The 23,827-nt window shown below is 42.7% G+C and overlaps 1 pseudogene; it reads left to right on the forward strand.

Annotated features, from left to right (window-relative positions):
* Positions 1–19,890: 19,890 nt before the first annotated feature.
* LOC148009253 (25S ribosomal RNA) lies at positions 19,891–21,109 on the forward strand (annotated as a pseudogene).
* Positions 21,110–23,827: the final 2,718 nt, after the last annotated feature.

Below are 23,827 nucleotides of genomic sequence, written 5' to 3' on the forward strand. Positions count from 1 at the left end.
ATTTTCCACAACAATAAAATTTTGGCAAATTTTTTTATAATAATCCCATCCCCTTCAGCTGTTGCATGGCAGGGGAGAGGGAGTATGAGTTTGTGTGGGTGGTGGAGGGCATGGGAGGAGGCATGCAGCCCACCACTTGGATGGTTACCCCCCCCCCCCCCCCCCCACCTTAGTGCCTATAAGAACCTCCCCCTTTAAACTTGAGGGGGGCAAAGGAAAAAACGATGTCGTGTTGCCCGCCTTGTGAAACCATGCCGCCACCATCTGCCTTCATGCCACCTGCTGCCGTCGCATGGCCCACTGCCACCTCACCACCATCATCATCATAATCATCGTCCTCATTGTCTTCCCCTCCATCCTCATCATTTCCCAATCATCATCTTCTCTCTCCATGACTTTTGTCAAGAAATAGAAGCTTGGAAGCTTCTATTAAAGCTTCCCATAACCCTATTCACCCTTGCCTCCCCCGGGTCTTAAAATCGTATTTGTAAGGGTTGTGTCCTGTGCGGAGGAGAAGATCTCGGACTAAGAGACTTTGGAACACGCGAGTAATCCAAGGGGGAGTTGCTGCTACAAAATTCATTGCATAAATGGCTCCTAAGCAGAAGTCACGAGGCGCACACGTGGGAGCTTCCACCCCGAGTTCGCGTATGGACAACGCTTCAAATCTTAATGCCCAGGTTTCAATTGTATTCTCGCATAAAAGGGACGCAATTGGTTTCTATGGAAATTTAAATGCATTTATTAATTCAATTTACAAAGTTTAGTGCATGTCGAATATTTGAAATTGATCGCACTCTCGTAGACAAGGGTAGTTGCAATCTTCTTGAACGTATAATGCATAGCTTAGAAGATGATATCATACTAAGAAGGATAGAGCTTGTCGCATGATGCACTTATGAATTAAATTCATGGTCATGGTTCATATAGAGGATAATCTTAGATGCCCATTGAATGATATCAATGTGTCTAAATCGTCGCAATGCATGGAAAGGAATTACGAACTTTGCAAATTGCCTGCGAAGATGGTTGCATTTTAGGTCGGGTTAAGTGCTAAAGGAAGGATTAATTTAATGTTGGACTCATGGTATTCGCTCATGCATGAAGTCCTTCTATCAAAGTTTGAACGCATCTTTATCAAAAATATTAAAGCTTTGATTTTGTTGTATCAACGTAGGGTTTATACGAGTTAGCTCTGAATGTCAATCATTATAGTTTAGGCAAGGAAAAGTAACGACCATTGTAGACCTTATAGATGCATAGAAGGAAAAAGTCTATGGTCTTGAAATCGCATATTGCATGGGATGCTATATATTGCAGTTATTTTCATCTTCTAGGGATGTATGCATACATATCATATAGATGATTGAATGCACACAAGGTAATCAAGAGTGTCACTCCAAAGTCTAGTTGGTTGAATGTAGAGGACTGGTAGAGACTTATGGAGGAGGCTGAGGACTCTCCAAGATGATGATGGTAGCTGCGGTAGGCAACAAGGACATGGCTAGAGGCAAGGGTCATGCATCATCTTGGGAGTGGTGGACATAGGACTTATTTGAAGGATTTCATACATTTTCTTTTGGTTATGTTCACTTTCTTGTTTGGCATACTACTTATACTAATAAATTATTTCTAATAATATTACTTTATTTTTCATGCAAAAATCGATCACAAACAATGATCCAATAGGTTTGGAGACTCGATATGCAAAGAGACATGCTTATTTCTCTCATTGATAGATTATATGTGCATGATGGTTTGATAAGTCATGCCCTTTTCCTATTTTCAGTTTACAGTTTTTTGTGATGCATTCTGTAAATAGATTAATATTTGGTTGTTTTATATTACAGAGTTCATTCAATACTCCATTGCATCAAGATGAGCTCTCACATGGTGAGGAGTTGTAGCAATTTCTTAGATTCGTGGAATATGTATCTCTTTTTTCTTTGCCCTATAGTCCATATAGGATCTTTCTACATTCCTCACACTTTGTATGGGTTCGCATTTAATGATATTTATTTATACATTTATCTATTCTAGATTTTGTTTCCTATCAATGCATATAGTTTTATGAGGTGTCATTGTCAATATTGTACTTATTTGGAAATTGGATCCATGAACCCTTTTCTTCTAGCACCTCACGATGCTTGCATTTTGACAAGAGCTATATGCTCAACTTATAAATGATTTATGAAACATTATTGAGTGCATCTAGCTCAAAGGGTGGCAAGGCTACATGCGAATAGAAGCTCAAAATAGAATCAAATATGCGGATGTGATTGAGCTAGATCTCGATATGTTGGATGAGCTACGATTGATTAAATTAGGATTTATGCTTAGTCTAGAAGAGAGGAAGGACTATGTGTCCTTGATCCACAAGTTCCGTGATATTTTTGCCTGGAGTTATGATGATTTGAGGGGTATGCTTTCTAGTTTGGTGTGGGCTTACAACACAACATTCAAAAGAGCCATAGGTCACACCCCATTCAAGTTGGTGTATGGAAAAGAGTACATTTTGCCATTGGAAATAGAGCTACCCACTATGCGATTTTCTCTCAAGCATTCATTGGAAAAGTCAGAAGTATTACAGGAAATATATACTTCTATGGCACATCTTGATAAGATTCGGTGCACGCTTTATTACATCAAGACGTAGGGAATAAAACAATGAACGCCCTTCATGACCTTCTGGCTAAGAAATACAAATAAACAAAACTATATGAGAAACACCAATCAACAATGCAAGGGGAGGGGTTCAAAACCTCAAGGCCCCCCTTCGTATTGTGGGGGCCCTTAGTGGTTTAGAGTAGGGTGGACCCACACAATGCGAGAGGGGTGAGGTTCAAAATCTTGAGGCCCTCCCCTCAGATTCTCAAGATAATCTACGCATATGATGGGAACACATCGGGTCTCTAGTTGTGGAATTGAATATCCTAAATGCGATAAGTTACCTTCCCAAATCCCACTTTCAAATATGGATCAAGATTTAGCCACATGGTCAAATATTTATCACTTATTTGAAATTGGAACTTGGGAAATTCTCTAATATAGTACACTAAGAAAATATACCATGCAATGGCTGACTCTATCAATACTCTTCCAAGGCATTCGTGGTATGACTGGTCAATACATTAATACTCTTGACTACATCTAGTAGTACATGAGCCTCATAGGATTCCTCATAAGCACTCAAAAAATCTACATATGCATTGTTCCTATCATCCACTTTAGGATCATTCAAGACATCATCTGCATGGGTACTAAGAGCATAAAAAATAGCTACATAAACATCACATGCATGGTAACTCAAAGCATCACTAGCATAAGCATCCTCAATAGAGCAAATTACAACCTCCGTACTTTCAACATAGGTACTCATTGCATAAGTGCTCAATTCCTTAGTAAGTGCATCAAAAACATGTATAGTAGGTTGTCACTTAGTCTCCGTAGCAAGTAGTAAGGCTTGTGCTTCCTCTATATGTTTATCCTTCTTTGCTTGCATCTCCATCCTTGAATCCTCCTCTTTCCAAATCTGAAGTGTCTCCTCTATCTGTCTTCTTGCTTCCTCCTCATTCCATCTCCTTTGTTATTCCTCTTCTTGCTTCTTGCATTGTTGCTATTTGTACTTATATGCTGCAATAAGCCTCTTGTATACATCCTCAAATTTCTTCTGAAATCCATACGTGACATAAGTTATATATCCAAGCTCACTCATCTTTGCATTGACATCTAGTGCTTACTGTATCTTTTGCATACAAAGCATATATTCATCCTTAGACTTGTCCAATTTCATTATGGACTTATAAGCTTCAAGGAGTATTATAGATATAACCAAAAGTTCCATTCCGATTGCATCATCTATGTATAGTTGAAGATACTCCATAACCTACTCTATATCTTGCCCCACAAGTATATTTTCATCAACATCCATACCTACATCCATACTTGACTCTTCACCCTGACCTTCACGTCCTTAAGTTCACTAGAAAGATGTCAAGATAATCTATGCATATGTCAGAAGGACATTAGGTCTTTGGCTATGGGAGTGAATAAGAGTAATGATGGATAGATAGATGTGTATGATATTAAGGTAAGATTAATAGATGAGGCAAATTCTTGTAGGAGAGTAGAGATGATAATAGAGATTACATAGAGTAAAGACCAACGAGAGATGAAACAACACGGATACAAGAGATTAGAGGCTCAAAGTATCCCAAAACCAATCCTTGATTAAGAAAACCTATTTACAATGAGTCTCCCCTTCATTGTATCCTATTTCACCCTATTACATCCAAAAACTCGCACCAAATACTAGCTTCTACTCTACTGCTTAGAAAAAATATCTGATGGTTCCATTGGCTCTCAAAGGGGGATAAAACCTCAGAATACTTGGTTATAATTCTCTCGAATTGCTCCTTCTCCTTCTTCCTTTTCCAAAGTGTTGTTTGTTGCCTGAAAACTGTGACCCCACATGGCACGAATTTGGAAGCTCTTCTTTCTTCATGAGATTAAATTGTCCAAAAATCCTATCATTTTGAACCATCCATGCTATGAACACTAACATTAATGAATAATATGACATTGATTATTTAGACTAATAAGAAAGGCAAATGATAATGTGGTCAAGGATTTTTCACACTATATCTATGCGATTTGGGGTGGGGCGATGAACCAACACAATGCAAGAGAGGGGGTTTCAAAATCTCAACGCCCCCTCTTGCATTGTGTAGGTAGTTTGGGGTGGGGATAGGGAAAAACAACACAACATGGAGGGGGGCTCAAAATCTTGAGGCCCCCCCTTGTGTTGTGCTAGTCCTTGGTGGTTGTTTTGGAATGGGGGGACTGCAAAACATGGGGGGAGAGCAGTTTCAAAATCTTAAGGCCCTCCCCTCACATTGTGCTAGTCCTTAGTGGTTTTTTTGGGAGGGGAACCACATAACGCAAGGGGAATCCTCGTGATTTTGAAACCCCCTCCTTATGTTGTGTGGTTCCAAATGCCCATGGAAGGGAGGGGGGATACAAGGTACCATACCAAAACAATAGAAGTCCAAAAGAGAGTGCAACAAGGGCCACACCTTAGGATAGAGAGTGTGAGAATGGACCTTCAATCAAGCAATATGAGCCAGAGGGAGGACGAAAGAGAGAGATAGTAGAGTGATAGAGAGGGAGCAAGTGAGCACAAAAATAGGAGGCAAATTTGCTCCTGGCTAGACACTTTATAGCCTTGGGTATTGCACACATGGCGATTACATGCGCATTCACTACAGCATGTGTGAGGAGCATCAATGGTGTACAAGTGGCACCTCACTCATCTCTTCACATGCAAAGAGACCACGATGGCAGACAGGTGGCATGCATCTTTAATTCTCACATATATAGATGCATCTTCTTACTAACATAGTATGGAGTATTGTCAACACATGTAAGTGTCATATATAGCTCAAAATTTGATAGTCGATTGATTTTTCACTTTGCACATTGCAAGCCTCACAAACCTTCGTAGCTCAAACCTCCATAGCTCTCATCACTCATCCACGGTAGTGAGTCTCTCCCCTTGTGAAGCAAACATAATGTGATATGGTTGTAATAAGCTCCAAGGGCACCCTCTCCTCGTGTTGTGCTAGCCAAAGTCTTGCACAACAGGAGGGGGGCTGTGGAAAAATCTTAACGTACCCTCTTGCATTGTGACATTCCCCTAATGGAAGCTGCACAAGATAAGGGGGAGCCCTCCCAATCTCGCAATCCCCTACCCTCGCATTGTACAGTCCTCTCTCACCCCTCGAGAGTCACACAATGTGAGGGGGAAGCCTTCTATGTTGTAGCCCCCACCCTCGCATTGTGTGATTCTCCCTGAGGGGCGAACAGAAAACTACACAAAGTGAGGGTGGGGTCTCCTAATGTTGTAGCCCATGCCCTCACCTAGTGTGGTTTTCTCCAATTCCACACAACACAAGGGGGACTCCTAATTTATAAAATCCCCCTTCCTCATGTTTTATAGTACTCAAGGCCACACAACGCGAGGGGGAGCCTCCTAATTATGGTTATCCCCGCCCCGCACAATTCGAGAGAGGGGAGCTCCCAATTTTTTGGGATCCCCCTTTCTCATGTTTTACGGGTTCAACTTCTTTTATCCCATTTCTCTAGTTTTTTTACCCTTTCCTCATTAGGAGTTCTAATACTATGTTTGTACTCTTTCGTGTCAAGATTCGTGTGGTGGGGGGACTTGCTTGAGTTGTTGCGCTAAACACACACTGTGTACACAAGAGGAAGCTCACTCAAGAACTCAAGAAGAGAGATGGAGGCCAAAATGTTTTCTTGCTAGTTTCTTCTTCTTCTTCCACACACTATACAATGTACACAAAGTATAGATAAGATATAACATAAAGGAAAGTGGCCTACTAAGTCAAACAGTGCATAACCGACTACACTAATCGACTGGTGCTATGTCTTTGCCAGCTGTAGGTAGATGTAACAAACTAAATATAATAAGTGATAAGGCAGTGGCCATGTGAGTATCATAATGACCACCAACGTGCTAAGTGTAGATGTGCGGACCCATCTAGCCAGGCGGTCCATCATCAATGTCCGCACGTGTTGAGCTTGCCATCTCAACACTCCCCCTCAAGCTCAACTCTATCTTTGCAATGCCAAGTAAGCTTCGAAACTTTCAAAGCTTCTCTGCACCCAATGCCTTTGTGAAAATGTCAGATTTTTGATCCTATGTTTTGACATATACCAAGTCAATGTCTCATGCAAGTACCTTCTCTCTCACAAAGTGATAGTGCACCTCAATGTGTTTTGTCCTAGCATGGAACACTGGATTCCTAGCTAGCTATATGCTGCTCATGTTGTCACAATGAATGACAATTGGACCATCTCCCTACATGTCCAAATCACCTAATAACTTTTGCAGCTATACCACATCACATGCTACCATAGTAGCACCTCTATACTCAGCCTCTGTACTCGATAAAGCAACTGTAGGTTACTTTTTGCTGCTCCATGTAACTGTTGCACTACCAAGGGAAAACATGAATCCACTTGTAGATCTTGTCTGACATGCTACCAGCCCAATCTGCATCTGTGTATCCAAAGACCTGTATGTTCTTACCTGCCTCATAAAAAGTCCATAATGTAAAGTGGACTTCACATACCTCAATATATGTCTAACTGCATCCAAATGAGGCCTTCTAGGCATCTGTATAAACTGACTGACAAGGCCAATAGCATAGCTTAAGTCTGGCCTTGTGATAGTCATGTAAATCAAAATCCCTACTATCCTCCTGAACATAGTAGGGTCTTCTATCACATCCCCAACATCAGCACTCAACTTCACATTTTGCTCCAATGGTACTCAAAGAGGCTTACGTGCTGTCATACCATACTTGGATAATATATCCAAGCCATACTGCCTTTGGGATAGCCATATACCATCATCACATCTGATCACCTCAATACTAAGAAAGTATCTCAGCTCACCTAAACCTTTCATCTCAAACTTCTTTTTCAAGAAGTCCTTAACTTTAGCAATCCCATTGTCACTGTCACCTGTAATAATCAAGTCATCCACATAGATGACTATGATGACCAAACCTGCATCTCCCTTTCTCACATAAAGTGAGTGATCAGCATCAGAAATACAAAATCCAATATTGAGAAGATACTCTCCAATCTTGTCAGACCATGTTAGAGGTGCTTGCTTCAGCCCATAGAGCGCATTCTTTAACCTGCACACATATATGGGATGCTCTAAATTAAATCCTCATAACTTGCTGGTTGCTCCATATACACTTCTTCTTGTAATTCACCATGCAAGAAGGCATTCTTAACATCCATTTGCTGCAAACTCCAACCTTTGGTTGCTGCCAAGGCAATCACACACCTAACAGTTTCCATCCTAGCAATTGGACTGAATGTCTCTTCATAATCTATGCCATATGTTTCAGCATAGCCTTTTGCAACTAGCCTAGCCTTATACCTGCTAACTGAACCATCTGCATTATGCTTGACTTTGTAAACCCACTTACAGCCAATACCTTTCTTATCCTTAGGTAAGGGTACCAAATCCCAAGTCTTATTGGCCTCTAATGCAACCATCTCCTCATCCATTGTTGCATCCCAATGAGCATGACCAACATCCTCAAAACAAGTGGGCTCAACATCCTCAACTAGTTTCACCATATAAGCATAATGATGAGGTGCATAACCTTCAAAACCAAATCTTTTAACAGGGTATTTGACCCTGCTAGATCTGCGTACCACCAGATCACTTAATGGACCTTTACATTACTATGAGCTCTCTGTACACCTAGTGTCTTGACTGAAGGAATGCCAAGCTCATCATCCAAACTGTCTAAACCACTAGAATCTCCATCAAATCCCAAATGACTGGTAGATGCATCATTACTATCTAGCACTTTCTTCTTTTCTTTGTCCTTCCCTACAATACTTATAGATCCACTTGAAGATGTGGGGCTACTCCTTAGTCTCCCAGACCAAGGGCTCACTGTAGGTGTAGTAACAGATGATGTTTCTAGTCCACTAAGACTCCGTGATTCTTGTTTATCTTTCTACACATAGCTATCCCAATCATTATCATCATCCAAAACATCACCAGCAGGTGTATACCAACTTTCCATGTCATCAAAGATAACATCCTTGCTCACTCTGAACTCACATGTGATAACAACGATACCCTTTCTGCGCAAAAGAGTATCCAATAAAAATATATTTTTCTTCCTTTGGATCAAGCTTCTTCCGTAGCTCATCTGGCACATGAACATATGCAACACATCCAAATACCTTCAAGTGCGATACATCAAGCTTCTTGCCAGTAAAGCATTCTTCAGGAGTCATCTCACGAACTGCAGTTGTGGGAGTTCTATTCATAATGTAAACAGCAGTATGAACAGCCTTAAACCAAAAATGTTTGGGCATAATCTTTTCAGCCATTAATGCCCGTGCAACTTCTGCAATATGCCTATTTTTTCTTTTTGCAACACCATTTTGCTGTGGGGTATACCTGCAAGCAAATTGCCTCTTTATCCCATGAGTCCTCAAGAAGCCACTGAACTCATTAGAGAGGTACTCTCCCCCTCCATGTGATCTCAAGCACTTTACTTTTAAGCATGTTTCTATTTCAACAGCTGCCTTAAAAGATTTGAAGTGCTCAAACACATCACTTTTTTCCTTCATGAAGTATACCCATAGCTTCCTTGAACAGTCATCAATAAATGTAACAAAGTATTTGCTGCCACCAAGAGATACATTCTGTGTAGTCTCCCAAACATCTGTATGTACCACATCAAGTATTATTTTGTTCACTTTTCTATCATGCGAGAAGGGTTGTCTCGCCTGCTTACCAAACTGGCATGCTTCACAGACTTTATGCAATTCTGCAACTCTAAAAGAAGGCAATCGTGTAACCAATCCTCTGGATTGCATTAATTTTAGCCTTTGCACATTTGCATGTCCAATACGTGTATGCCATATTTCAATATCTGCAACTACTCCTTTTCCTTTAGCATACATAGCAGCATTCATTGTAGAAATTCCAGCATCTAAAGTGAACATTCAGCCAACTCTACTTCCTTTTGCGACCAACTTGCACTTATCATTAAAGTCTTCTACAAAATAACCTTTTACATTGAATCGGACCTGCAATCCTTGCTCTACCATTTGACCAACAGACACTAGATTCTTTGTAATTGAATACACACGTAATACATTTGTGAGACTCTTTGTCTGACCATCATACAAGGACAAGGAAACCTTTTCAATGTGTGAAATTGGGTGGCATGAATGATCACCCGTTTGCACATAACCTAGATTTTGTAAGTCCTACATCTCTCCAAACCATTCAACATGATTGGTCATATGATTAGATGCACCTGAATTAACATACCATACATCATCATGTGTCCCCTTTCCTGTAATTGCATTCATCATATGCTGCATAACAAATAGACGCTCATTTTTGTCTTCATTCTATTGTGAAGACGATGCATAGTTTCCTTGTTGCAATTTACCACTCCGAATATTATCCTTCTTTGCATAGCAATGGGTTGCAATATGGCCTATTTTGCCACAATAATGGCAAACAATAGTAGAATTTCCAGAACCTCTATTATGCCATCCATCTCTTCCTCTAGAGCTCCCCCTGTCTCTAAAGTTTCCTCTGCCTCCAAAAATCTGCATTTCACCAAACTGTTGATTGAACCTATTTTGTTGGTTATCACCAGCACGTCCCATACCATGGCCTCTCGAAGAGGATCTACCATGTCCCCTTCCTGAACTCGAGTAAAATGCTTGGACCTGTTCACCATTTCTTTCAGACAAATCACCATACATATTGATCTCTTCAGTAATCATGAGAGAGATCAGCTCATCAAAATCTAGAAATGGCTACTGTACATATACTGAAGTAACAAATGATTTCCATGCCTTGTCATTGTTAAGGCCACTCAAAGTGGATGAAACCAAATCATCATCATCCGACATTGCATCAATCACTATTAAAGCATTTGCAATGCTCCTCACCTTCACAATATACTCATTGACAAACATTTTCCATTTTTTCAAGGCATTCAACTCTTGCTTGAGTTGAATCTTTCGTGCCTTTGTATTTACTGAAAACATGCTCTCAGAAATTGTCCAAGCTGCATGTGAATTTTCTGCATTCCTGATATGTCCGAGCATAGTATTATCAATGACTGTAGATAGCGAGTACATCACCTTTTTGTCTTTCGCATTCCACTCTTTCCATGCTTTTAACTCATCTACAGTCAGAGGGATACCCAGCTCTAGCTCCTTTTCTTCACGTGAAATAAATTCATAACGGCCATTTCCAATGAGGAAGTTCGTCACACAAAACTTCCATGAAGGGTAGTTGTTCTTGTTGAGCTTCTCAATAATGGGATTTCCACTATTCTTTGCCATTATCACAAACAAGGATATAACACAACAAGCTTGTATTTTGCAATCTTCCACAACACGTGCACAAGAGTACACCAAGCAACCTTTTTCATTGATTGCTCAATAGTACATGTAATCTGCAACCTGTTTACAGATAAACCTTATGTTTGCTTCTTGCAAACACCTCAAAAGTTAGAGATTCAAAATCTAGAACCTGTGCACCCACTTTTGGTCAAAACAGCTGAAATTACTGTGTACCTTGAAATTGTTGTCCGTAACCTTAGGGCTCTAAAACGGATCCTGAAACAGCCTTAGACACCCAACATAACTGCGGCTTACACATCAAATCTCACAGCAATCTAAGATTTTTGCTCGACCTTGCTTTCGGTGCCTCCACAGTCACTATCCAAGAGAGAGAGTGGATGAATGGGAGAGGTTCTTACTCGTTCCGTTGCTTGCTTGCTCGAACCTTACTTTTTCTCTTTCACTTCAGCCTTCAAAATTAGCCTGGTGCGGCTTTGATACCATGTCAAGAATCGTGTGGTGGAGGGACTTGCTTGAGCTGTTGCGCCAAACACACATTGTATACACAAGAGGAAGCTCACTCAAGAACACAAGAAGAGAGATGGAGGCCAAAACGTTTTCTTGCTGGTTTCTTCTTCTTCTTTAGTAAATCCGTCAGAGGTGCTGTAATCAAAGCATAGTTTTTTATGAAGACCCTATAACATCCTGTCAATCCAAAAAAACTGTGTTTTTCTTTGACAGTTGTTGGTATTGGCCATTCTAGAACATCTCTGACTTTGGCCGGATCTACTGAGATTCCTTCCGTTGATACAATGAATCCCAGATATTCAATCTGACGTTTGAAGAATGCACACTTCCTCATCTTAGCATAGAGCTTATGTGCCCTCATTGTCTCAAGGACAATGTGAAGCTGGGGTTCATGATCTTCTTCTTGTTTGGAATAGACTAGGGTATCGTCAAAGAAGACGAGTACGAAGTCATCAAGATATGGCCTAAAGATATCCTGCATAAACCTGTTGAAGGTGGCAGGCACATTCGTGAGTCCGAATGACATAATTAGGAAATCAAAATGTCCATATCTTGTGTTGAAGGCCGTCTTTGGGATATATTCTTCCTTGATCCTTATCTGATAGTAACCAGACCTGAGATCAATCTTGGAGAAGATCTTTGCACCCTGAAGATGATCAAGAAGCTCATCTATTCTAGGAATAGGGTACTTGTTCTTAACAGTTGATTGATTCAACCCTCTGTAATCAATACACAGTCGAAGCATTCCATCTTTCTTTTTCTAGAACAGCACTGGAGCTCCCCATGGTGAACTGTTAGAACGGATGTAGCCCTGATCTAGCAGTTGCTTGAGTTCCTCCTTCAGCTCAATTGCTTCCGGGAGGATGGACATCCTATAAGGCCTCTTTGCAATTGGCGCAGCTCTTGGCACTAGCTTAATCTCATGATCCACTTCTCTTTGAGGCGGGAGTTCTGTCAGCTCTTTAGGAAATACGTCCACATACTCCTTTAGCCATGAAGGTCCTTCACTAGACTCCTGCTTCTAATCTAGCTTATTAAGCTTAATCAAGTAGACAGGTAGTCCCTTTCTAACTTCCTTTATAATCCGAGATGCTTTAGCCAATTGAATTTTCGGCTTTCCAGCCTCTCCTTGAGTTGTGACCAATTCCCCTTTAGAGTTTCGAAAGGAAACTTGGCCCTTTCCACAATGAATGTGGGCATCCTTAGGTTTAAGCCAATCCATTCTGAGTAAACACTCAGGATACCTAGGTTCATGACCCTGAATTTGACCAAAGTCATCTTTCCTCCCAAAAAGAATTCCACCTTAGCAGTTTGCATGGTACAAGTGATCTCACGACCATTTGCTAATTCCACAAGCAGGGTAGGTGCTTCTACTATGGCTATTCCTAATCTTCTTGCACAAGCTGGTGAGATAAAGAAATGTATACTGCCACAATCAATCAAGGTTTTGAAACCTTTACCTTGATAGTCCAATGGTGTTTGAATCACCAAAAACAGGCAATTCGGGCCTTTCTTGTGAAGAGTGGCATGGACGGCCGCCCTTTCAAACTGTGCTTCCATGGTTGGATCTTCTTCTTCGTACATTTTCCTGTTGGCAACACTGACGGTTCTTCCTCTGCCTCAGGTAGTGGCTCCCTGGCCACGGCCAGTTCCTTGGAAAGGAGCTTGACGTTGTCCTCCACCAAGCTTGGGACATTGCCTTTTAAAATGACCAGGATCGTTGCAGTGGAAACAATGGAGATTTCGGCCATTGCTTTGGGTAGGGACAAAGTTGTTGACATTATTGGTCCTTGCTTTCTTTCTTTGTCTCCGGTTTTGACCTTGAACTCTCTTCACTTCGGGCCTATATGCTCCTCTGTTCTGGTCATTATAAGTCCAAGTTTTATTACTTCTTGGCCTAGCATGCACCTCCTGAATTATGGATGCAGCTCGAATGAGTGCGTCTTGTAGATTTGTTGGGCGCATAGATCCGAGGCGGATATTCATTGGTTTTTTTCCTTCCTCTCCCTCTCTCATTTCCTCTCCCTCCCTCACCCTCTCTCTCTCTTTCTCTCTTTCCCTATTATGTTTAATGTTTTTTCTCTCTCCCTCTCCCTCTCCCTGTCTTTCTCTCTTTCCCTATTATGTTTAATGTTTTTTCTCTCTTCTCTCTTCTCTCCCTCTCCCATTTCCTTTTCTCTTTCTTTTTCTCTCTTTCCCTATTATGTTTAAGGTTTTTTCTCTCTCTCCTTTCCCTCTCTCATTTCCTTTTCTCTCTTCCTCTCCCTGTCTCATTTCCTCTCCCTCCCTCTCCCTCTCCCTCTCTTTCTCTCTTTCCCTATTATGTTTAATGTTTTTTCCTTCCTCTCCCTCTCTCATTTCCTCTCCCTCCCTCACCCTCTCTCTCTCTTTCTCTCTTTCTCTATTATGTTTAATGTTTTTTCTCTCTCCTATCCCTCTCTCATTTCCTCTCCCTCCCTCTCCCTCTCCCTCTCTTTCTCTCTTTCCCTATTATATTTAATGTTTCCCTCTCTTTCCTCTCTCTCTTCCTCTCCCTCCCTAGACTCCCTCTCCCTCCCTCTCCCTCTTCTTCTCCCTCTCTCATTTCCTCTCCCTCCCTCTCTCTCTCCCTCTCCCTCTCCCTCTCCCTCTCCCTCTCTCAATACACATGAATTTTAACAAAAACAAGTAAAAGAGAAAGAGAAAACACAAAAACAAAGCAAAAAGGAACAATTTACTCACCATAAAGACTTGAAGAAGGGTTGGGCTGCTTCTCTTTGCGACGGCGGCTCCTCTTTGCCCTCAGTACACTTCCTCCTCTTCTTCAGGAATGGCAGTGATGGTGGTGAAAAGCTTTCTTTCTCCCTCTTTCTCTCCCTCTCCCTCTCCCTCTCAAATGCAAGATGTTGGCTCTCCCTTTCGCTCTCTCTTTTGTGGATGCATGCAAAATAACACGCTCGGGTTTTTGCCCGCGTTTTTTTCGTCTGAGTACCGTCGCTATTTGCATCGCTATTAGCGTCACAAATAGTGACACCATTATTTTGTGTCAGAAACCGCCGTCGCTATATCTCTATATCCTTGTAGTGTCCCTTTGTCTCCATCTCTTTCTCTCTGAACTCTAATAGACTCAACACTTGCTCCAGGGCTCGAGCTCAACTCCTATGCGCCAGGGCGAGTCTTATTTATCAATCTTTGGAATAGATCATAATAATCCAGCTCGAAGGCTATTCCATAATCTGCCCGAAGGCAATCCATAATCCCCCCGAAGGCTATCCAGCAATCCTCAGGGATTACTAATCCAAGTTTCCACCTGTAGACTAGTATGCAGGCCTCAAGATCCAATCCCGAGTCACGTCAACCTCTTGTGCAGGACCTGGAGGCAAGGGATTTACGGCCAGAGCCCCCCTGGCACCCAAGCGTCCTCCTACTCCAAGTAGCACCCACGAAGAGACCTCTCGCGGCGGGTTCGGTCCACGTACCCGGCGTGACTAACAACCCCCTTGATTAGGGTCAAGCAGACAGGCAGGGGTAACTGATGCTGCCTCTCCCTCCAGGCCTTCAACCTGAAGTAATAATTATTTTTTCAACATTAATTCCTTTAGCAAAGAAGTACAAACAACGCTCCTAATTGTACAAACACAATCAATCCAGTGGTCGTTTATTTTGGCCAACTGCTAAGGAGTGAATCCTTCTCTCCGAATGCATCCAACATTTGATCTGCGTCGATTGCGACTTGGCAAGATCCCAAGGGTCTCGTTGTTTGTGTACCCTTTTATCCTTGGGTTAGGGTTTATACCCTAACTAACCCAAATTAACCAACACCTTAGGTTCCTTAAATTAAGATAGTAAATCCTGGGCAACCTCGTTACCCCAACCTTATTGGTCCATTGCTTACTAGGCAATACATAACTTCCCTAACTTGGCAACTCAGCCTCACAGAAGGTGATGTAGCAGGATGTCTACTTATCCTCTTGCAATTTAGACTTGCACTAGAACCTGCCAACCTTGTTTCAAGGAGTGACAAATCTATCTTGTGATTTAAACACAAATCCATGCGACGTTGCAACTTGTTGCACGAACAAGTGTCGCACCCAACTTGGGGAATCATTTCTCCCATCAAACCGCATTCCTTGGTCAAGAAATATGTTTGGTCAAGATGTAGGGTTTGGGATGTCTTTTGACCCAACCCAATCCTAACCATACTAGGCCGACAACGTTTGGCCCTAGGGTTTCTAAACTCAATCGAAAGTCTAGTATTAGGTCAATTTGCCCTAGGGTAAAAACCCTAGATCATTATTGTATGGACGTCTAACTAACCCTAACATTCCGTGAATGTGGGTGGGATCTTGGGATCGAAAATCTTGGCTTGGCATCCCAAGTCCGATACTAGGCAGAATTTTCGTAGCTAAACCCTACCTAGCACTTTGAGGAGTTCGTCGTACCAACTAGTTATGCTTTTACGAATCCCTTGAGGGTTATGCCACTACAAGTGATCTACCTAAAACGATCTAATTGTCTTGCGACAAGAGTGATCTTTGCTTAGAGGAGATGCAAATACTTTTCCTAAGAGATGCAAATAAATAAATTCAAGATACAACATTCCATGCAAGTATACGAATCATAGACTTTTACTTCTATGGAACTATAAGGTTTGCAATGACCATTTCTTTTCCTTGCTAAAATCATGATGATTGACAATTTGGGGGATAACTCGCATAAAACCTACATAGATTTACATCAAAGGCTATGCCTACAAACCTTTCGTTTAATGCTATTGAATTCAAGCTTTATTATGAAATGCATATTTTCCTAAATACAAACTTCAATAAAAGAAGTCCACACATGACGAATGTCATAAGACTATTGTTGACTTAATCCGTTCTATGACACTTAACCTGACTTAAAATGCACGCATCCTCACATGCAATAGGCAAGTTTATGGTTTCATTTCCATGCAATGCAACTACTTGGACAACATCCAATGGACGACAATGATTATCTCATACGAATCCACAAGTAGAAAATTATTACCTAAATGCCTTATGCGCTTTTCTCTTTCGCGGCCAATCAAGGATGCAATTGAACAATTCCATCTTTTTTAACCTACGCAATATGCGATTAGGATTTGCAACTTGGAAATGCAAGCAAACCCAAATGCATGACATGCACTAACTCTTGCAAATCGTCCAAGGAGATAAATTCCCCAAATGTATTTTAACTTGACTACGTGAATTAGAGACATGTGTAAATGAATTCTTCCCATGAAAATTAAACGTGCCTAATGCATTCCTTTTATGCAGAATTAATCTTTTAAGAACCTGGGCATGAGGACTCGTAGGGATGTCCACGCTTGTGCTCGGGGTAGAAACTCCCACGTGAGCGCCTCTTGCCATTTTCTTGGGAGCCATAGACGACATAGATACTTTGTTCAACAAATTTCCCTTGGGTTACTTTCACGTATCGAACCCTCTCTGACTGAGCTCTTCTCCTCTGCGCGGGACATGGCCCTTACAACAGGTGGTTTTAAGGAAAACCCGCAATGTACGGAAGAACAAGCTTTATGGAAGCTCAAAATTAGAAGCTTCTAATGCTTCTATGTGTCTGTCAGAAACATGGAAGTAAAAAACGTGATGATGATGGGGAGGATGGAGAGGACGACAAAGAAGATGAGGGAGATGATTATGTTGATGGTGATGGGATGGTGGCAGCAGTGCGACAGCAGCGTGGCGGATTGCATGGCATGATGGCGACAACACGGCTACTCAGGTTCCTTTCTCTTTTCTCTCCCCTCCCTCAAGCTTGGGGAGGGGGTGGTTTTTATAGTGTGTAAGGGTGGAGGGATAGCCTTTCATGAGTCGTGCCACTCCCCATGCCCTCCACAACTCATGCTTTTTCTCACGCTCCCTCTCCCTGCCATGCATCGGCTGAGGGGAGGGGTTATCATAAAAAAATTTGCAAAATTCTTATCCATTATCCACTTGCCTTTCCCGTGAAGGGTGTTCGTGCGTGGGCTTGCGGGCTTTTAGCCACCACAGACTCTACGCTCAATGCGGTGAGGTGTTTATTAAAGCATGCGGGGTAAGGACTTAGCCACTAACACTATTCCATTGCGGGAGATGACTTAGTACTGTTTTTGCGTGGGGCATGTAGTGGTCAAAATTCTTTAATATTTCGTGCGGAAATATTACAGTAATGGATCTAGTTTGCCCTTTGAGTTTTTATAAATAACTTTGTATACTCTAGTATACATTTATGCATGACTTGAATGGCATAAAAATTTAGAGGATTTTGTCTATTTTCTCTATTTCAATATGAGACATGAGTCTCATAATATTTGGTATCCTAAATTACATATCTCATACCAAATGTAGTTCACAAATAATATTCCAACCATCATCATTCCAATAATATATTCTCTAGATTGAACATATTATGAGTTTTGTCTCTTTCTTATAGCTTGGGATCTATATTTTTATGCATTCACATTCAAAATATGATAGCTTTGTATAAATACACTAGCTCTCCTAGCAAGCATTGTTGATCGTGCTCACTAACCTTGTGTTGCATTGTTTGCAAGCTTGTACAACTTGTGAGGTTGTACCTCACTCGCTTTGCATTATCAACAAAGGGAAGTGGCCTTGATCCTATATGACCATTTTTGCTAATAGAAACCTAAAAGGCATGTGCTTCATGTGATATAACTTTGTGCATATGTGAGTGATGTGGTTTTGTGTGTATGTGTACACATGCACATATGTTTTAGACACGTGAATGTTTGTTCATGCATTGGTATTCAACCCATTTTGATGCACATTGTTTAATATATGTATATATATATATATGTATATGTGTATATATATATATGTATATGTGTGTGTGTGTGTATATATATATATATATATATATATATATATATATATAAATTTAAAAATTTAAAAATTCAAATGTGTACAAATCCATGTGATATAACTATGTGCACATGTGAGCGATGTGGTTTTGTATGTGTGCATGTTTATGTGTACACGTGCACATATGTTTTGACATGTGAATATTTGTTTGTGTGTGGGGGGGTGAGGTGGGGTGGGATGCGCCGTGTCATGGGGGTGGGGGGGTGAGGTGAGGTGGGGTGGGTCGAGCGGGGTTTTTCGAGGCGTGGTGGGGTGGTGTGGATGGAGCGAGGTTTTTCGAGGTGGGGTGCGGGGGGGCGTTGTGGGGGGGGTGTGCCATGTTGTGGGGAGGTGACACGGGGTGGGGTGGGTCGAGCGGGGTTTTCGGAGGCGTGGTGGGGTGGTGTGTATGGAGCGGGGTTTTTCGAGGTGGGGTGGGGGGGGATGCGCCGCATTGTGGGGGGGTGAGGTGGGGGGGGATGCGCCGTGTCGTGGGGGGGGGGTGAGGTGGGGGGGGATGCGCCGCGTCGTGGGGGGGTGCGGTGGGGTGGGGGGGGTGTGCTGCGTGTTGGGGGGGTGACGCGGGGTGGGGTGGGTTGAGCGGGGTTTTCAGAGGCGTGGTGGGGTGGTGTGGATGGAGCGGGGTTTTTCGAGGTGGGGTGCGGGGGGATGCGCCGCATCGTGGGGGAGTGAGGTGGAATGGGGTTGTGCCATGTCGTGGGGGGGGAGCGGGGGTTTGGTTGGAGCAGGGTTTTCTTAGGGGGGGAAGGTGCACCATGTCGTGGGGGGGTGAGGCAAGGTGGGGTGGGGTGGGATGAGGTGAGGTGGGGATGGGTTGGGGTTTTTTTGAGAGGTGGGGGGGGGGATGAGGGTGTGCCGTATCGTGGGGGGGTGAGGTGGATTGAGCGTGGTTTTTTGAGGTGAGGTGGGGTGGGATGGATGGAGCGAGGTTTTTTCAGGGGGTTGCCATGTCCTGGGGGAAGGGGGGACTCCTCCCCCCTCCCCCCCCTCCCCATGACATGACACGACGCGACGTGCCGCCCTCCCCTCAACACACACACCCACCCACCATGACGCGATGCCCCCCCTCTCCCCCCCCCACCATGCCACGACACGACGCGACGTGCCCCCTCCCCAACATAACATGACATCCCCCCTCCCCCATGACATGACACGACGCGCCCGCCCCCCTCCCCAACATAACATGACATCCCTCCCTCGCGCCAAGAGACCGATAGCGAACAAGTACCGCGAGGGAAAGATGAAAAGGACTTTGAAAAGAGAGTTAAAAAGTGCTTGAAATTCCTGGGAGGGAAGCGAATGGAGGCTGCGGATGCACCCCGGTCGGATGTGGAACGGTGCGAATTGGTCCGCCGCTCGACGCGGGGTGCTAGTCAGCGTGGGCCAGTGCGACGGGACAAGAGCGGGCTTAGATGGCTCGCCGATGCCATCGCGTCGGCCGAGGAACAAAGCGTGCGCCACTTGTGGCGGGCTGTGCACCTGCACGCTCGGGACACTGGCGCTCTGGGCTTTCCATCCGACCCGTCTTGCAACACGGACCAAGGAGTCTAACATGTACGCGAGCTGGTGGGTGGCAAACCCACGAAGGTGCAAGGAACCCGACAGGTGGGATCCCCTTCACGGGGTGCACCATCGATCGACCATGATCTTCTGTGAAAGGTTTGAGTGGGAGCGTACCTGCTAGGACCCGAAAGATGGTGAACTATGCCTGAGCAGGGCGAAGCCAGAGGAAACTCTGGTGGAGGCTCGTAGCGATACTGACGTGCAAATCGTTCGTCAGACTTGGGTATAGGGGCGAAAGACTAATCGAACCATCTAGTAGCTGGTTCCCTCCGAAGTTTCCCTCAGGATAGTAGGAGCTCCTCGCAGTTTTATTAGGTAAAGCGAATGATTAGAGGCATTGGGGGTGAAACACCCTCGACCTATTCTCAAACTTTAAATAGGTAAGCGGCCGAGGTTGCTTTGTTGAACCCTGGCGCGGAATGCGAGCTCCAAGTGGGCCATTTTTGGTAAGCAGAACTGGCGATGCGGGATGATTCGAAAGCTGGGTTACGGTGCCGAACTGCGTGCTAACCTAGATCCCACAAAGGGTGTTGATTGATTAAGACAGCAGGACGGTGGTCATGGAAGTCGAAATCCGCTAAGGAGTGTGTAACAACTCACCTGCTGATCAACTAGCCCCGAAAATGGATGGCGCTGAAGCGCATGACCTATACCCGGCCATCGGGGTGAGTGTGAGGCCTCGATGAGTAGGAGGGCGTGGGGGTCATGGCGCAGCTTTGGGCGCGAGCCCGAGTGAAACGGCCCCCAGTGCAGATCTTGGTGGTAGTAGCAAATATTCAAATGAGAACTTTGAAGACCGAAGTGGAGAAAGGTTCCATGTGAACAGCAATTGGACATGAGTTAGTCGATCCTAAGAGATGGGGCAGTCTTGTGTCAAGGGCGCAATGCGCGCCGCTCATCGAAAGGGAATCGAGTTAATATTCCCGAACCGGGACGTGGCAGTGGATAGCAACGTCATCGAATCTGGAGACGCCGGCGGGGGCCCCGGGAAGGTTTCTCTTTTCTTTTTAACAGCCCGCCCACCCTGAAATCGGATCACCCGGAGATAGGGTCTAGTGGCTGGTAAAGCACCGCACGTCTCGCGGTGTCCGGTGCGCCCCTAACGGCCCGTGAAAATCTGGAGGAGCGAATGCCGATCACGCCCGGTCGTACTCATAACCACATCAGGTCTCCAAGGTGAACAACCTCTGGTCGATAGAACAATGTAGGTAAGGGAAATCGGCAAAACGGATCCGTAACTTTGGGAAAAGGATTGGCTCTGAGGGCTGGGTCTAGGGGTCCGCTTCTTGACCTCGGAGGCTGTCGAGGGTCTGCTCGAGCTGCCCCAGCGGCGAGGGCGGACCTCCGTGTGCCGATCGGGTGACGGGGGTAGAACGTCGCCCCTCGCGGGGCGGCCCTCCCTAGGCGGTGAACAGTTGACTCAGAACTGGTACGGACAAGGGGAATCCGACTGTTTAATTAAAACAAAGCATTGCGATGGTCCCTGCGGATGTTGATGCAATGTTGGTATTCAACCCATTTCAATGTACACTATTTAATAGATATATATAGATTAAAACATTATAAGTTATAATGTGTGCTAATTATTGAAGGCAATTGCATATCGTGAAGTAAATCCTACTTACGATTGCAATGAAAAAAATGTGTTTAAAGAAATATTACAATTGTTACATGAGGAGAAATCAACCAGAAAGCATTAAAGAGTCTTTCCCAACTTTTTATCATGTGAGAGTGTTCTTGTATGTGCATGCAAGTGATAGGGCTCACTTTTTCTCTTATCAACTTTGTTTATTGATTGCTCTTCTTCATCGATTGAATGATGTTGTGAGAGAAGGCATGATTCTGGTATCTAACCTTGCTGCAATCAAGGTTAAACCCCAATTTCCAAGTAGTTTTAGTTTGATTCTTCATATTTCCAAGTTACTCAAGGCATGATTCGATAATCTCTATCCCTTTGCCTCTACTACATCTTTAAGTTTGGATAAGCTTGAGACTTAATGAATAGAAGTATCATAGGTTAGTGTGTCTTTTAAAAGAAAAATGGCAAAGATGTTAAATACTAAGAATTGTGGGTTTGAGAGAGAGAGAGACAGAATACTCCTATCCCTTCTTTATATATAGAATACATCATACTAATAACATCATTAGGCATAGATCATACTTTAAAAATGGTTAGAAAATTATGCTTAGTTTATCTAAAACCAAAAATTTTAGGAGTTGAATCTTTGTAATGCACAAGCTCAATACAATTGTTTCTTAATCCTATATCGACATATCATCGTTGTATTTATCTAGAGTAGTCACAATAATCAAGTAGGTGTCCTAGAGTAGAAGGTTATATAAAAGTTGAAACGAGTTAGTTAAGATCCTCTCAAGTTATATTCTCTTGAGTTAAATGAAGGAGTAATTAGTTAGCCCTAAGCAATTTATTATATATTAGGACAAGAAGTCTTCGTCTCACTATGCAACCATGGATCTTTCCAAAAAGCCCTCCAAATGAACCATATCTCATGAGTTTTCCTCGAGCACCTTTGCAAAATCCACATCCATGCCATTATTGTTTTAATGTGGATATTTGTTGTGCAGGTTACCAAGTAATTATAAATAGACTCATTATGATTTAAAAAAATATTGGGAGTAAAGACACGTGTGACTAACCACCTATATATTCATTACATTGACAATGCCCATACACCTATACACTGCAAATTGCAAACACACATCCCTTTCACTTCATTCTTTATTCTTTCAATGACATTTGAATAAGGAAAGGTTGGTCACACATTGTGACTATTGGAGTTCCCACATACCATTAGGGGAGATTTGGACTCAAGTTTGGGCATTTTAGTTTTAGAGAGAGAAAGCCTCTCAACCAATAGGAGGAGAGCTACCCTTATGGTAAAACACTTTTTTTTAAATTTTGAAGTCTTTTATCTCATATTCATAGATTTTTGAAAAGAAGAAATTTTAAGCATTTTTGGAGTTTAGATTTGTGGAGGCACAAGAAATAAGAGGTATTGGCACAATTAAAGTTAGTAGACGGAGACATTTCTTGTTAGTCCGGCACAACCTTGGAATATCCTAGTCATTTTCTTAAAATTCTTCAATAATACGTCCAAATATTTTCCCTCTAGTATAGTATTCCTCCCTTTTTTCCAAAAGTTTCAAACAATTTAGCAAAGTGTGTATTATCCCTTCATTTTTGCACAAGATTTTTTATCCTATTCTCTCTTTTCACTCAATATCTTCTTCTACTTCATCTTCTATGTTAGTGGAAGCCTTGCATCCTTAACATCCCTCCTCTTCTATCAAAGAAATCAAAATCTCCAACAATTTTGAACTTGACAAGAATAGATGGATTCCTACTACCATCTGTATTGGTAGTTGGGTAATGTTGACACAAGGAAAAGAAGATGAAATGGAAATGAATTCATTGACACCTACAAGGGGAGAGTTAAGGAATTTAAGGTCAAAGAATCAAGAAAAGAAAATCAAGGAGGTGCTTATATAACATATGTATATGCATTCAAAATTGCACTTGCAGAATTGGCCTATTGACATGCCATGCCATAGATCAAACTATAAGTTCAAAAGATTTCAATAGGCTTGAAATCGAGTTTTTATGTTTTAGAAATTTACTAAAGTTTGTTTAGGATTGTAGATATATACTCATCAAACCTTGAAGAGTAGCAACCTATCGAAAGCATACTTGGAATCTTTGATGCCATTCACGGCTCTAAATTTGGCAAGCAATCTTACAAAGAAACCTCTAATATGTCATTGGCCAAGGATGGGTTTTTTTAAAATGAAAATTTTTACAATGCACCATTAAGCATAACAGGATTTAGATCACTCGGCCCTCTTCCACTCCCAGCTTATTGTGTAGAGTGGCCAATCTTGGAAACAGAAAC

The sequence above is a fragment of the Lygodium microphyllum genome, unplaced genomic scaffold (genome assembly GCF_053477565.2).
Source record: "Lygodium microphyllum isolate KBCC unplaced genomic scaffold, Lygodium_microphyllum_v1.1.10 scaffold_31, whole genome shotgun sequence".
NCBI lineage: Eukaryota > Viridiplantae > Streptophyta > Polypodiopsida > Schizaeales > Lygodiaceae > Lygodium > Lygodium microphyllum.